This window comes from Felis catus, chromosome D2 (assembly GCF_018350175.1).
Source record: "Felis catus isolate Fca126 chromosome D2, F.catus_Fca126_mat1.0, whole genome shotgun sequence".
Lineage (NCBI taxonomy): Eukaryota > Metazoa > Chordata > Mammalia > Carnivora > Felidae > Felis > Felis catus.
The window spans coordinates 6,116,816-6,132,091 of NC_058378.1; the positions used below are offsets into that span (position 1 = coordinate 6,116,816).

At 45.6% G+C, this 15,276-nt stretch overlaps 1 protein-coding gene across 5 annotated transcripts in view; it reads right to left on the reverse strand.

Moving 5' to 3' along the window:
* PRKG1 (protein kinase cGMP-dependent 1) overlaps positions 1–15,276 on the reverse strand; it is a 1,254,852-nt gene that overhangs the window by 1,017,282 nt on the left and 222,294 nt on the right. The gene's annotated exons all lie outside the window — the stretch shown is intronic.

Here is a 15,276-nt window from a genome sequence, read left to right on the forward strand (position 1 = left end):
ATTTTAGTTTACCCTGCTAATGTCAGTGTATAAGTGAATTATGAAGTTTATTATTTTCATTAAAATACATTTTCTCTCATCATTGGGAAAAGGTGATGAATAACCAAGTACAGAGTGAAACGCGATGAAACTAGACACGTTATTTACAAATCTGCTATAAGACTACGCGAAGTCTCACCCCAGGAAAATACTTCATCCCTTTCACTCTTTCCAACCTGCCTTTATGTTCTTTCCTCTATTTTATTATGAATCTTAGTGCACATCATTCCCTCTTCCTGAATTTGGAATTACTCTCAAATATTTAAATTTGGACCAACTTCTAATAACCTTTGATTCATTGTACTTTATTCCCACCTCTCCAAAATTAAACTTTCCTACACAAACGTGGATCCTTAGGACTGAATAAGAGGTTTTACCGTCTTTTTTTTTTTTAATTTTAGAGAGAGAGATAGAGTGAGTGTGAGCAGGCGAGAGGGGGGGAGGGAGGCAGAGAGGGAGGGAGGGAGGGAGGGAGGGAGGGAGGGAAGGAGAGAGAGAGAGAGAGCGAGAGAGAGAGAGAATCCAAAGCAGGCTCCAGGCTCAACACGGAGCCTGATGTGGGGCTCGACCTGGGATCATGACCTGAGCCGAAATCAAGAGCTGGATGCGCAGCTGACTGAGCCACCCAGGCACCTTAGGAAGTTTTACCTTCTGATGAATGTTAGCCATTTTAGTATTCAACCATGCCAGACCAAGAATACACTGCTGTTCATCAAGAAATTCCATGTTTATCTACAGCTCCACAGCTCTGGGTATAATGGAAATTGCTGCCCCTAGTGCTGCTGTGATGTACCATGATTTTCTGCATTTGTTAAGCCTTTTTGACTTGTTAGGTTTTTTTCCCCAGCCTTTTAACTGGCCTCCCTGTCTCTGTTTCTTCTCCTAGCTAACTCTTTAAGTACATCCTTCAAAATTACATTAGCTTTCTCCAGCTCTGTAACAAACAGACAGTAATTTAGTGCCCTAACACCACACTATTTATTATCTCACAGTTGATGTAGGTCAGCGTCCACATGGGAAGGCTCCACAAGACCAAAGTCAAGGTGATGGCCAGGCTGGGGTCTCACCTGGAGGGCTTCTGCTGAAGAAGGTACTTCCATGCTCACTCAAGCTGTTAGCAGAACTCCCTTCCTTGTGTTTGTGGCAGTGAGGTCCCCAAGTCAGCATGGGGCCTCATTCAGCGCCCTCGGGTGTCCTCGCTCCTCTTTATGGTGCCCTCTCCACGTTCAAACCAACCATGACACATTTGACCTCTTTCTTGTATTTTAATTCTCTTTGCCCTCTTCTTGTGCTGGGAGCTTCTGAAAGTTGTCTCTGCTCTTAAGGACTCATTTGATTAGATCGGACATGGAAACTTAAGGGTCGTTCCTAAAAATTCTGCCTACCACAAACACCCGACTCAAGTGTCATCACCTCCAGGAAACCTCAGGGGCCTGCCCATTCAGTTCTTCCTCCAATCCTTCTCTCTCCCTGCATTTGCATGGATGTCCCTTCTCTACCTCCAGAGCATCCCACTGTGGAATCAAAGTACCCATCACGCCTTAGTGTGCTCTTTGCTTGTGTGTCATTACTAGTCTTTAAAAATGAGCAAACTGCCCTGCTAGATAAAATTCTCAGCTCAACATACTACTTACTTAATCAGAGTTCTACATCATTAAAACTCATTTTTCAAATACTTATAAGATTAATCATACATTGCTGCCGTGGATAACTGCTTTTCTCATGTGGTTAAAAACAATTCCACTTTACAGACAAGGAAACTGAAACTTACAGACTTAAAAGGTGCCCAAATTCAAGCAGCTAAGTAGTGAAGCCACCACAGTATCTGAACATTCTGGTTGCTGAGTTCCTGTGTTATTTTTCACCCTTTCTTTGCTACTCACTGAAAACCTCTGTGCTAGAAATTGTGCTAACATTTTCGTTAAGTAGACTTCGGTCCCAACATACTGTTAGAAATAATATCCTTATGAACTACTGAGACCTCATCAAAATAAAAAGCTTCTGCACAGCGAAGGAAACAATCAGCAAAACTAAAAGGCAACCGACAGAATGGGAGAAGATATTTGCAAATGACAGATCAGATAAAGGGTTAGTATCCACAATCTATAAAGAATGTATCAAACTCAACACCCAAAAAACAAATAACCCAGTGAAGAAATGGGCCAAAGACATGAAGAGACGCTTCTCCAAAGAAGACATCCAGATGGCCAACTGACATGAAAAAATGCTCAACGTCACTCATCAGCAGGGAAACACAAATCAAAACCACACTGAGATACCACCTCCCACCTGTCAGAATGGCTCACATTAACAACTCAGGCAACAACGGATGTGGCGAGGATGTGGAGAGAGAGGATCTCTTTTGCATTGCTGGTGGGAATGCAAGCTGGTGCGGCCACTCTGGAAACCAGTATGGAGGGTCCTCAAAAAACTAAAAATAGAACTACCCTATGACCCAGCAATTGCACAACTAGGCATTTCTCCACGGGATACAGGTGTGCTGTTTTGAAGGGACACATGCACCCCCATGTTTAAAGCAGCACTATCAATAATAGCCAAAGTATGGAAAGAGCCCGAATGTCCACTGATGGATGAATGGATAAAGAAGATGTGGTATATGTATACATACAATGGAGTATTACTCAGCAATCAAAAAGAATGAAATCTTGCCATTTGCAACTACATGGATGGAACTGGAGGGTATTATGCTAAGTGAAATTAGTCAGAGAAAGACAAATATCATATGACTTCACTCCTATGAGGACTTTAAGAGACAAAAACAGATGAACATAAGGGGAGGGAAACAAAAATACTATAAAAACAGGGAGGGGGACAAAACAGAAGAGACTCATAAATATGAAGAACGGAGGGTTGCTGGAGGGGTTGTGGGACGGGGGATGGGCATTAAGGAATCTACTTCTGAAATCATTGTTGCACTAGATGCTAACTAACTTGGATGTAAACTTTCAAAAAGAAAAAAGAAAAGAAATAACATCCTTATCATACACATTCATAGCCTTTGCCACACATGAAGCCATTACTTCATGAAATAAGATGACGGTATCATACACTGGTGCTTATACCTAATAAGCATTTAAAACCACCCATCACTAATACCGCTTTTATGTGACTGCGGTATATTCGCAAAGGCATGGGAACTATAATGGAAATACACTTCCAAACATGCTAGTCATTAGCAACTCTGTGTGGGAAAAACCGATGAGAAAATTTAAACAAGGAAATTCCATCTTGGCCCAACTGTGATCTCATCATAGCTGAGGACACTGGATGAGCCACAGATGGTGAGAAGGGGGGCGTGCACATGTCCCTTGAAGACGTGGACTTCACCAAAGCAAGGATCTGTGCTTCAGAGCAACTACGTTGTTACAAAACAATGTCATACTCTCAGAGGTGACACCCTCACTGCTCGGGGCTTCCAGTGCAACATTCAAAACCAGCCCGTCATGGGCACAGCAGATACTGTAGTGGCCTGGCTAGGAAACATATGCCTTCCAGAATCCACACATTCAACCATATGAATCGTACCCTAGTTCATTTACAACACAAAATATATAAACACGAGTTACGGCCATGCCTAAAATGGCCCTTGAGAAACCACAAGGATTGGAAAGACAGTGAATTGTGACATGTTAATCACTCTCAAGACCGGTAGTTTTGAAGAAGGAGGAACCTGAAAGAAATGAGGATTTTATCATGCTTGGAAAGAAACTTCAGGGGCCCCTGGGTGGCTCCGTCGGTTAAGCGTCCCGACTTTGGCTCGGGTCATGATCTCAAGGTTTGTGAGTTCGAGCCCCACGTTGGGCTCTGTGCTGACAGCTCAAAGCCGGGAGCCTGCTTCACATCTGTGTCTCCCTCTCTCTCTCTCTGCCCCTTTCCCCCCACTCTCAAAAATAAAACATTAAAAAATTTTAAAAAAAGAAAAGAAAAGAAACGCCAGAGCAATCCTTGGGAAATATTTTACAAAAAGAAATATGAATGTTCAAAGAATCAGATTTCCCATTTTTCTTGGGATACCTTGGCCATTCATAATCAGGTCTGAATTGTGATGATGGCAAAGGAAAGTTTGGCGGGGACTGAAGAGAGAACCAATTTAAGTAAATATTAAATCCTCTTTAGAAGGGCCATGTGTGAGGCCAGAATCAGAAGCACCAATTTAGAAGAAAACTCCTAACTCACGACTGTTTGTGACGAGAGGCAGGTTTATTCATGTCAATATACACAGGAACAATGTGTTGCGTCCTCAAAATAGATACTGACTTGCGTACAGGACTTTCCTGTTGTCCACATCCTCACAATGGTCTTTCCCAGGACGTGTCATCACCCACTTGCACATTCGCTATGAAGACAGGAAAGCAGATAGATTTCGCTCTCCTTCCTTTGCGGGCATTTTTTTTTTTCCTCCACTGACCTTCAAGAGAGTAAGCACGCAATTTTAAGTTTCAGGCGCTTGGTTATCATGCAGATAAACAGTCACCTGGCTGCCACACCGGATGGGAGCTCTCCAGTGCCATCACCTGTCGCTTTAATTTCTATCACTGGATCACCTCTCAGACCCAACTCCCGGCCGTGTCGGCCATCCCAACGACACAGAGCGAGCCTGTACCACCTCGGGAGTCAACCTGGCAAGCAGGTCACCACTCCATTAGGTGACGAACTCTTAATGTATTTCAACGGCCGCCAAAGAGAAAAAAACGAAGGAGACGCAGCGAAGATAATGGGCACCAAAATGGGCCATTCTCTCCTAGCAGATAAACCCAGAAATTATCTCTAGGCCTCATTTTCTTGGGCCAATAAAAGAAGGTACCGCATCTGTGATAGCCACGGACCGTGTGAGAGACCCACAACACGATTGTACAGACGCATCCGCACACGGCTCCAGGCGGTCGCATCCGATACCCTCGGTGAGCATTACATTTCAGCTGCTACCACGTCCCAGTCCGTTTGCCTACCCGTACAGGGTTTCACGGTCTTTCTTTCTAGTAATAAAATTAAAAGCTAACGTGGCCTCCATCGATCTATTTATTTTTTTAATTTTTTTAATATTTTTTTTTATTTTTGAGAGAGAGACAGAGCACGAGTAGGGGAAGGGGCAGAGAGAGAGGGAGACACAGAAGCTGAAGCAGGCTCCAGGCTCCGAGCCGTCAGCACAGAGCCCCATGCGGGGCTCAAACGCACAGACCGCGAGATCACGACCCCAGCTGAAGCCAGACGCTTAACGGACTGCGCCACCCAGGTGCCCCCATTTTTGTTTTTATAAGATAGAAAATGACAACAACTGAGTTCTCAGGTCCACAAGTTGTGAGCCTGGGAGTGTTTGGGGAAACAAGAGGGAACTTAGAGCACAGTAATCTGATATTCAGCAAGAAGACATTTTACTACCAAATGTATGCTTTTTAAAAACTCCTGAAAAATAATGCTGAATGCCCCCCCCTGCCCCCCCCCCCAACACACACACATTTTCTCCGCTCGGAATCCCTACTCTTCTACTCCAGCCCAAATATCTCCTCTGCGAAGCCCGGGGCAACATTCTCAAGTTGGTTCCTGCAGAGCTTTGACCGTGACAATGGCTGTCACAAGAAGGGCTGTCCGGCACCAGGCACCGCTCTAAGCACGGCACACGTGTTGCTACAGGCAGCCCACACACCAACCTCCCGAGAAGGCAACATCCATCTCAGGTCCACAAAGCACAGACGCATCGAGCAACGTGCTCAAAGTAAAAAAAAAAAAAGCTGGCAAGTGAAGAGCTATTGCTGACACCCGGCGGCCTGGCTCCAGAGTCCAAATGCGTCACCACCGCACCAAGGTACCTCTCCTGGCTCCCTGTTGATAAACAACAGTATGTGTAGTGCTGAGTGTTGTTACTGACACCAACTCCCGTGACGTGTGGCCAAGCCTCTGTCCCCTACTGCACTGTGAATTCTCTGAGGGTGGGGTCTGCATTGATTCCCCGGCTCATCCATTCATCCCACGGATAATTATCGCACAAGTGCTGTAGGCCAGGTACCGTACCAAGCCCCGTAAGCACCCATCTCTGAAGACCCAACACCGCCCCGTAGACCAACATGGTTCCGCCTCAGGGCCTTTGCACTCATGGTTCTGTCTGGAGAGGCCTTTCACATATAATTTCAAGGCCTGCTTCATCGCCATACTCTCTCTTCAAACTTCAGGCCTTCAGAGAAACCTTCCCTAAATGCTTTATATGAGGGAGTGCTTTTAAACAGGACCCTGCACTTTCCAACTCCCCTTCTGCTTTTGTTCCGTGCATACGATGATCAGTATCACACACAGCAGAATACAAGCTCCATGTAGACGAGGGTTGCCGATTCTGCGTCCAGAATCTAGAAGAGTACATTGGCGACTCTTTGTTTTATAGCTGGGAAAAGAAGCAAAAAAGGAGGGAAGGAGAAGAGGGCTAGGAGGACAGTTGTGATCCATGCAGGCTTTATAAACAAGAGTGTGTTTTCTTTTTTTAAAAAAAATTTTTTTTAACGTTTATTTATTTTTGAGACAGAGGGAGAGAGAGCATGAATAGTGGAGGGTCAGAGAAAGAGGGAGACACAGCATCTGAAACAGGCTCCGGGCTCCGAGCTGTCAGCACAAAGCCCGACGCGGGGCTTGAACCCGCAGACTGCAAGATCATGGCCTGAGCCGAAGTCGGACGCTTAACCGACTGAGCCACCCGGGCGCCCCAGAAGAGTGTGTTTTCTATCTTTTCTTGACCAAGCTACCTCTTACTGTGAACCAAAGAATGTCACCATCCTTTCTCTCCCTCACTCTGTCACCTCCGTTGCAAAAATCCCTGACAGCTACAAACCTGCCTCTCGCTTTCCAACACCGGTTCTTGCTCTTCCTAAGGAGAAGACACACGTGACCTCCAGCTTCCCTTCCTCTTGCCAACAATGCCGAAAAGCTGTAACCTACCAGCACCGTAAGTGTTGGCTGTAGTCCTTTCATCCGACTACCGCAGACTAATTCCTGATTACAGAAGGATTTCTCCTTGTTTTTCAATTATGGAAAATACAAAATCTGTGGATTCCTTCTTCAAACATGACATCACTGATTAGCAGGACGAGAGAGCTCTGAACTTTTTTTTTTTTTTTAGTGTTTACTTATTTAAGAGATAGTGTGCACGTGAGCAGGGGAGGGGCAGTGAGAAAGGGAGACACAGGGAATCTGAAGCAGGCTCCACACCCAGCTCCGTGGAGCCCAACGTGGGGCTCTATCTCACGCCCCTGGGGTCATGAACTGAGCTGACATCAAGAGTCAGCCACTTAATTGACTGAGTCGCCCAGGTGCCCCTGAACCTCTTTTTTACTAAGAGTAAGGAATGTACACTCCCCCATTCCCTCCTGGCCCCACTCCCCCATCCACAGGAGCTCTGGTTGGCATGAGGCCACTTACAGTTACTCTACTTTTCCTCCTTCTTAGAACATGACCGTGTTCCCTGGTGACCCTCCCTGCCCTTTCTGAGGATGGACGTGAGCAAGCCCTGCGACTTGCTCTGGCCCATAAATGAGTAAAGTGACCTTTGTCACTTGAAGGCAGAAGACTTCAAAGGGCGAGTGGCAGTCTTTCCTGCTCCCTGTAGTGGTGGCTTGCAGATACATGTCAAGGTAGAGTCCCCATCAGTGTGGTCTTCAGGTGGTGACACTGGGCAGAGGCCCCCTGCCATTCCACACTGGACACAGAAAGGGATTAAGAAATACAACTTTGGGGGCAGTTAAGTGTCCGGCTTTGGCTCGGGTCAGGATCTCACAGTTCGTGGGTTCGAGCCCCGCATTGAGCTCTTGCTAACAGCTCGGAGCCTGGAGCCTGCTTCGGATTCTGCGTCTATCTCTCTCTCTGCCCCTCCCCTGCTCATACTCGTGCTCTTGCTCGCTCTCCCTCTCTCTCTCTCTCTCTCCCCCTCTGTCTCTGCCCCTAACCCACTTGCACTCCCCCTCTCACTTGCTAAATCAATCAATCAATCACACCTTTGCTCAATTCACTGACATTGGAGACGGTTTTTTATTTATCCTGCAGCAAAGCAGGTGCAGCGTGATGGACAGTGTAGGAAGGTAGGGGTTCTGTCCAGGCCAGGTGGACGCTCAATCCTACTGCTGACTTTTTCCATCCAGATCATGCGCTAGTCATTTCAGTCATGATACTGGAGTGCCAAGGGGCAAACAGCAAGGAAGGAACAAATGTGCAGATTATAAGCCACGGTAGAACATTTTATTTTTCATGTGCTCCTTAAGGGGTAAAAGACATTTTTTGTGAGGCTATTAATTAATGTATGTCACCTATTTTGTATCCTTATAAGAACTTCTGGGGGTCCTAAGACCAACACACCCTTCTCTCAACATGAGAAATAATTCTGGGCATTCTGGCTCCTCTAAAAATTCTCTGAATTTAGTTATAAAATCGTATTATTTTTTTAATGTTTATTTATTTATTTTGAGACAGGGGGACAGCAAGTGGGGGAGGCGCAGAGAGAGAGAGGGAGAGAGAGAGAAAAGCAGGCTCCGTGCTGTCAGCACAGAGCCCGATGCGGGGTTTGATCTCGGGAACCGCGAGATCATGACCTGAGCCGAGATCAAGAGTTGGAAGCTCAACCGACTGAGTCACCCAGGCACCCACCTAGTTATAAAATTTTAAGCTGCAATGTCACATTATGCAATATTTATAAATATTATAAATATCATAAATATCAAAGAAAATTCTTTTTTGTTTGTACAATAATAAAGAATTGCATCCTGAATGAGAACCAAAGGCCTTCAGGCCACTCTTGTGTCACTACGTATTAGCAATGTATCTTCCCAATACTGGAAACATCCCCCCAGTAATGGATGGATGAAACAACTCCCAATTCTGTGACTTATTCTTGCTCTTTTTTTTTTTTTTTAATTCTTTTTTTCAACGTTTATTTTATTTTTGGGACAGAGAGAGACAGAGCACGAACGGGGGAGGGGCAGAGAGAGAGGGAGACACAGAATCCGAAACAGGATCCAGGCTCTGAGCCATCAGCCCAGAGCCCGACGCGGGGCTCGAACTCCCGGACCGCGAGATCGTGACCTGGCTGAAGTCGGACGCTTAATCGACTACGCCACCCAGGTGCCCCTCTTGCTCTTTCTTAAAGTGTTGCCTTGCCCCCCTCACCCCCATCTTCCTGTCCCTCTCTCTCTCCTTCACACAAACACACACACACACACACACACACACACACACACACACACACACACCATGCAATCATCAAACCCACTACTAATACCACATTTAAATCCTTCCAAAAGTAAGCTCTGTTGTCTTAGCGGAAATAATATTTTTAAAGAACCCCGCATTAGTTGCAACCTAATTACAACAATGACTTCAGCCGGCATGGCTGGTTAATATATTGCAAATTCCTCCCACACCTGCTCAGGCACTGAGTGGTTCCAAAGCAGGGGTTGGCTCCATATGAGATATTTTGGGGCGTCTTCTGCAAAATCTCACTAGTAGAGAGACAGGTACAACTATATGTTTATTGCTGGAAGGAAGGTTTGCACGATGGACTAGAAAGGTCTGGGGAAGAAGTTTCGCACACTCTACCACAATGAAAATAGGATTTGCAAAAGCCAGGGCTCGCCTCTATTGCTCTCAAGTGATTAAGTTCAGGACCAGTAATGGGTGTGACCCATCACTTCAACTGCCCTCAGGTTCAGTGAAAACTGCAGACGTCCAGAGAGAACCTGAGAGAAGTGAGAACTGTTGTCAGAAAGCACTTCAGTCCTTTGAAAAAACACAGAGATGCAGTGAAATTATACAGGTCCGAAATTTAGGACACTTGTGTTGTTACTGCTTCGGTGTTTTGTTAATGCTGACCTGCTCTTTTTGATAATTAACTGGTCCTAAGAAAAAGGCGACATTCAGCAAGAATAATATCCCAAGAAAATAAGATATAAATAAAAAAAAATTAAACCCACTCTCCTTTTTCAACTACCAACGATACTACTAATTAGTAATCAATTGTGTTGATAACTGTTACAGCAAGATCATCAATTGGGCAATAAATACAGTCTTTGTGGATAGAAGAAGAAACCACTTTCGCAGGCAAACTGCTCAGGCCCTTATATAGGCCTTTATTTTCTCCAGGCAGAACCATAATGCTTTCGCTGAAGTTACGATGTTTTTTTTTTTACTCCAAACCCTTCTCTGTTCCCTGGATTCAGCCGGGGCAGTCACATAGATGCCTGAGGCACGCATTACACTGTAGGCAGATAGCCTGCCTAGCAGTTCAGCTCTGAGTACAAGGTCAATGCATCCCTGCGCACTTTTAAACCAGTAAAGGAAGACATTCTCCACATTTTACGGGAGAAAAGACAAGCATTTCAGAAAGAAAATCACTTTCCTCGGTTTGCCCACAACTAATCTAAACACTATCTTTCTGTTTGTCTCTTCCACACGAACATAGAAACCTGCAAGTGAATACATCACGGGTATCTCCAGAAAAACCCAATGTCTCCATTGCTTGGAGGGGTTTTTAGTTGATCTTCCAACCCTATTTTCTAAGCCCTCCTGCCTCAGTGCACCCATACCTAGTGAACTCCGCAGTGAGCGTAAGTCACAAAATGTTTTCAGGAGAAAAGTAAATTGATGAGGCCCCGGAGGGAAAGTGTGTATTTTAATGTCCTATGGTAACACACAATCTCTTCCGAATTTCCTTCGTGGTTGTCCTATTCCCTTTGAGGCAAGCAGTGAGAAGCATTTAAGATTCTAGGAGTGTTTCTCAAAATGTCAACATACCAACACATGTCAAAAACATCACTGGTGAGCCTGCCCAACGTTGTGGTAACAAAAATTCCACTGTCCCGGGCCCGGGCCCTGCCCTGATTCTCACGCCCTCCCTCCTCCGAATTCTGACTCTGATCTATTCCCTTCCTTCCTCTGCTTTCTGAAGTCCCCTTCTCATTATTCAAGGGAACGAGTGACCCGTGTCTCATTTCCAAACTCCTATAACCTTTTCTTCATCCTTAATATGTTGCAGAAAGGAGTCTGTACATTTTTCTACGAAATCCATTCCTACAAGCCAAGTGGTAACAATGGGTCTGTGTTTGCTTGATTCTCAGTCTGGGTTTACTTAGGAAAAATGAGACGTGTATGTAGTCAAGATCCCCAAACCAGGTACTTCCTTCAGTAGTCATCACCCTGGTTCTTTTCTCAACTTTCCTAGACCGTAACGACTTGACCTCTGAATTACTGGATGGCCTGCAACCAGGATCGCACTAATGAAGCAATGCTGATTATCCTTCTACCAGCTACCTACCCGAGAACCCCTTCACACACACTCCGGAGTCCACTGCTTCTTCTACCAACGAGGTCCTGATGTCCAAGGTTGTTTAGTAAAGGAAACAATAATATGCATTTAAACATATGCTTATCTGAAAACTTTGGGAAGCGGGAAAGGTAAAGGAACTTGACTTAAGTTCTCTACAGAACTCACAATGTGTTCGACCAGCCCTGAGTTCCTGCCGCATGAAAGACACTGAGTTGATGAGTCTACCACAAATAAGAAACAGCCCCTTCAAAAGCTTACGTAGGGTTGTGGGGGGAAGGCTGTGAGACCCATACAGATTAGATGCCTCCGTGCCTCTCACGGAAGGCATGAATGATAAACTGATTAGGAGAGACAAGTTACTTCTGACTGGGGTTTGGGGAGATGGGAATACAAGACAATCCTGAGAACAACTAAGTGTAGAATCCGGGGGGACCCTCGAAGCTCTGTAAGAATTCCAGAAGGTAGGAAAATGTGCAGCTTCGGTGGCTTCCACTCGCCTGGAATCTGCCTGCAGACGAAGCAGAATGGAACATTTGACCCATCACGAGCGGAGGAGATGTGGCTGGTGTTTGGGGAGAAGGCAAACGGCTTTCAGAACAGAGTCCTGGGGCCTTAGTGGGACTGGTGCGTTCCCGCAGATCTCTGGGCTGGCTAGGGGAAAACCAAATCCATGCACCGGAGAGGATGAGAAGAGGTGGACACAACCAGGTAACCACAAACGTCTGTGTGTGGGCCCATGTCCCAAGGGACACTCCCAGCCAGTGCAGGAGGGGGAGCTGAGGAAGGACGTGGGCATCTTCTCCTGCCATCCCATTCACCTGGGTGAGTCATTAGAGGTTCGGTGAGCTAGGGCATGCCCCGGGCACCTGCACATCCTGCTTTTTAGGGAAAAGGAAACAACACGTTAGCATAAAGAAGGAAGCAAGTGGCCGAGAGCTAATCAGGATAATTCCTTTCCTTCTGAGAACACTGGCAGCCTAGAGAATATGACAAAGCCTGGAAAGAGATATTAATGACCTGGAACATAATCCCTTCTCCCCAGCCACAGTGCTTGGGCTAATTTCCACACGCTGACTTGAAATCAGAAACAGTTTCACTTACCAAGAAGAGAATATGTATAATGGCAACTCCTTCATAAGATCTACTCAGAAATATTCAGGAACAAATGTTACTAAAATTCCAAACCATAATGTTTTTAATTGCCTACTTCAAGTCAAGTTTTGCACTGAGAACAGTGAAATCGCACCTAGCCAGAGGACGCATGTAGACAGGCCGTAGCCATCGTATGAACGGATAGGCTATCACTTGATTTCTGATTCCATTTATTTGGTAACAAGTGGTCACTCCCCCGTCCCAACTGGGAAAGTCCTGCCCAAGAGCCACAAATGCATTTGAGTTTCCGTTTCAGGAAAAGCTGCTATCAACTTAGGAGGTTATTTTCTGAGATGAAAAGAATGTCTTAGAAGTGATGTAGGCAAACGTCACTCAATCTTTCTGACCCAAGAAAATCAATCCATTGTCAATCTTTCTATATCCCAAGAAAAACTGGCCACGAGCTCCGGCTCTCCGCCGGCCTCCGGTTTCCAGAGTGGGACAGCTGACAGTCAGTCCCGCATAGCTCATGGGCTGTCCTTCTGGAATGCATTTTTGGCATTACGACTGGTCTTTGCTTCTCATCCTGACTCAAGCACACTGAGAACACTTTTACGACTCCATCTTTGGTAATGGGTACATTCCTGGCAGGCTAGTAACCGTCAGAAATGAAGGTATGTTTAAGAACAAAATTACAAAGTATGCATGTGAGCTAACACTCACCAGAGAAAACGCAATAAAAGTCAGAGGGGAGGACACTGAAAAAGTAAAATAGGCCTATCTTCTTCGCTGCTTGCTTAAGTGGATTACACTTTAAGTGCAAACAATCAATGTTTTAGGCAGACAGTTTTAACAGCCCATCAACAAATGTTTATCGGTGTCAGACTTGGGTTTTTACACCTTGGGCAAGTCTTGTGCAGGATACAGAAATGCTCAGGAAGTGTAGTGTAATGGGTAAGAGAAATACGCAAGAAACTAACCACTGTTCAATACAGAAAAGTCTTATGACATCGGGGTAAAAAGGATTGTGGGAGCAGATAAGAATGCAAATTCTGATTGCATGACCAGGAAAGACTGAATGGGGAGAGGACACCTGAACCAGGCTTGAAGGAAGACAGGGTCCCAGGGTGGAAGGGGGACGTATAAGGCAGGGCACGCGATGGTGTAACTAAGCCATCACAGCACGGGGAGGTAGGGGCCACGCTCAGAAGTGGCGAGCAGTCCCCTGGTTCGAACGCTGGGTCAGACCATGCGCTTGCTAATCATATTAGCTCTGAGTGCCAGAGCTAATCCACTTTGGCCCAAGGGGAGTTGACTCAGTGGTTGCATGGGCTCCTGAGGCCAAGCTGGAGCAGACTCAGGCACGTTTACATCTCAGTACGCCTCAAGGACAACGGACACTCTCGGAGGGATGCCAGAACATACTATTTAAAGGTTCTCTCTGGTCTTGTGGGAAGAGGCGAAGCTAGAAAAATGACTTTCGGTCTTGACTCACCTAGCAACTCACTGAAGTCCTCTAGTCCACAGTCCTTCACCTGTGACGGGCCAGCGGTTATTCTACCTGTGCAGCGGACCCACAGCAGGACGGCTAGGAGCCCACAGACACTCCCCAAGTACAAAATGGTTCTGTTGAAATGGCCTGACCGAAAGGAGAAGACAGTGATACTACTGAACCCAGAAAAATATCATCAAGCACCCAAATCCTTTCCTGAGGATGGAAAAGGAGATTTGGGGGCACGAGAATGTACGTGCACACACACACGCACGCACACACACACAAACTGCTCAAATAATCTGAACAAGCTGTTCTAACAGGAGGAAAAAAATTGCCAAAGAGCAGGTCACTTTTTCATCTTCCTACGATTTGCAGGAAATGCCAAAAAAGTACAAATGAAAAATGGAACAGCAGTTTTTCCGTGTGCTAACCCCGCTGCCGCTACCTTAACGGGAGACTGTTGTTTAAATAACAGTAATACAATCCAGAGGCCCATCAGCAATCCTAAAATGCTTTACGAGGAGGGGAAACTAATTTCATTCATTCTAAATAAAATACCTAACTTCCCAGGCAGAGCTGCCAAAACAGATGGAGAAGAAGAAAATAGTTTTTTAGGGACAAAAAGCTCCCAGTAAACATTGTCCTTCCTGTTTGTTGTTGCAGACAGCAAAGGAGAATGAGGACTACGGACTGTTACTTATGTCATCCAAAGCAAAAAGCCATCCCTCCTTCCATATGACCAACTTTAATGAACAGTTCCCAAGTGCCAGGAAAGATGCTGGGGAAAAGAAAGATGAAACAAATAGTTTTTGCTGTTGGGGACGTAAGAGCAACAGGAATTAAACCTGCCAACACTCATTTTGGAAGTGTAAGAAAAAATTACCCCTATTATTACACCTGTGTCTCAGAACAACCCTTTCAAGAAACTCCCACCCTACAGATTTGAAAACTGAGGCACAGAGAGTTCAATGGGTTTGTCCAAAGTGTGTGAAACTAGCTGTTAGGGGAGCCAGGACTGTGACCCTGGAAGGCTGGCCCCCACACCCTGCGAGGACACACACAAGGCCTTCCTTCAGCATCACCAGGCAACCTGCTAAGCCCTTTTCATTCGCATGGAAAATTCCATTTGGGCATCTATTTCCTCTTGGCTCACAGTCAGAAAGCAGCCTGAATGGGACTCTAACAGGGCATCAAACTAAGTATAGCGAGAACTACTCCAAATGCAAGAAGAGATGGAAAGATGGTTATAGAAGGAACGCCTGCTCACTTCTCCCAGCCATGACAGGTATGGCCAACCAGGCCCTAATACTTTCAATTTCATTTGTAGTTTTCAGAA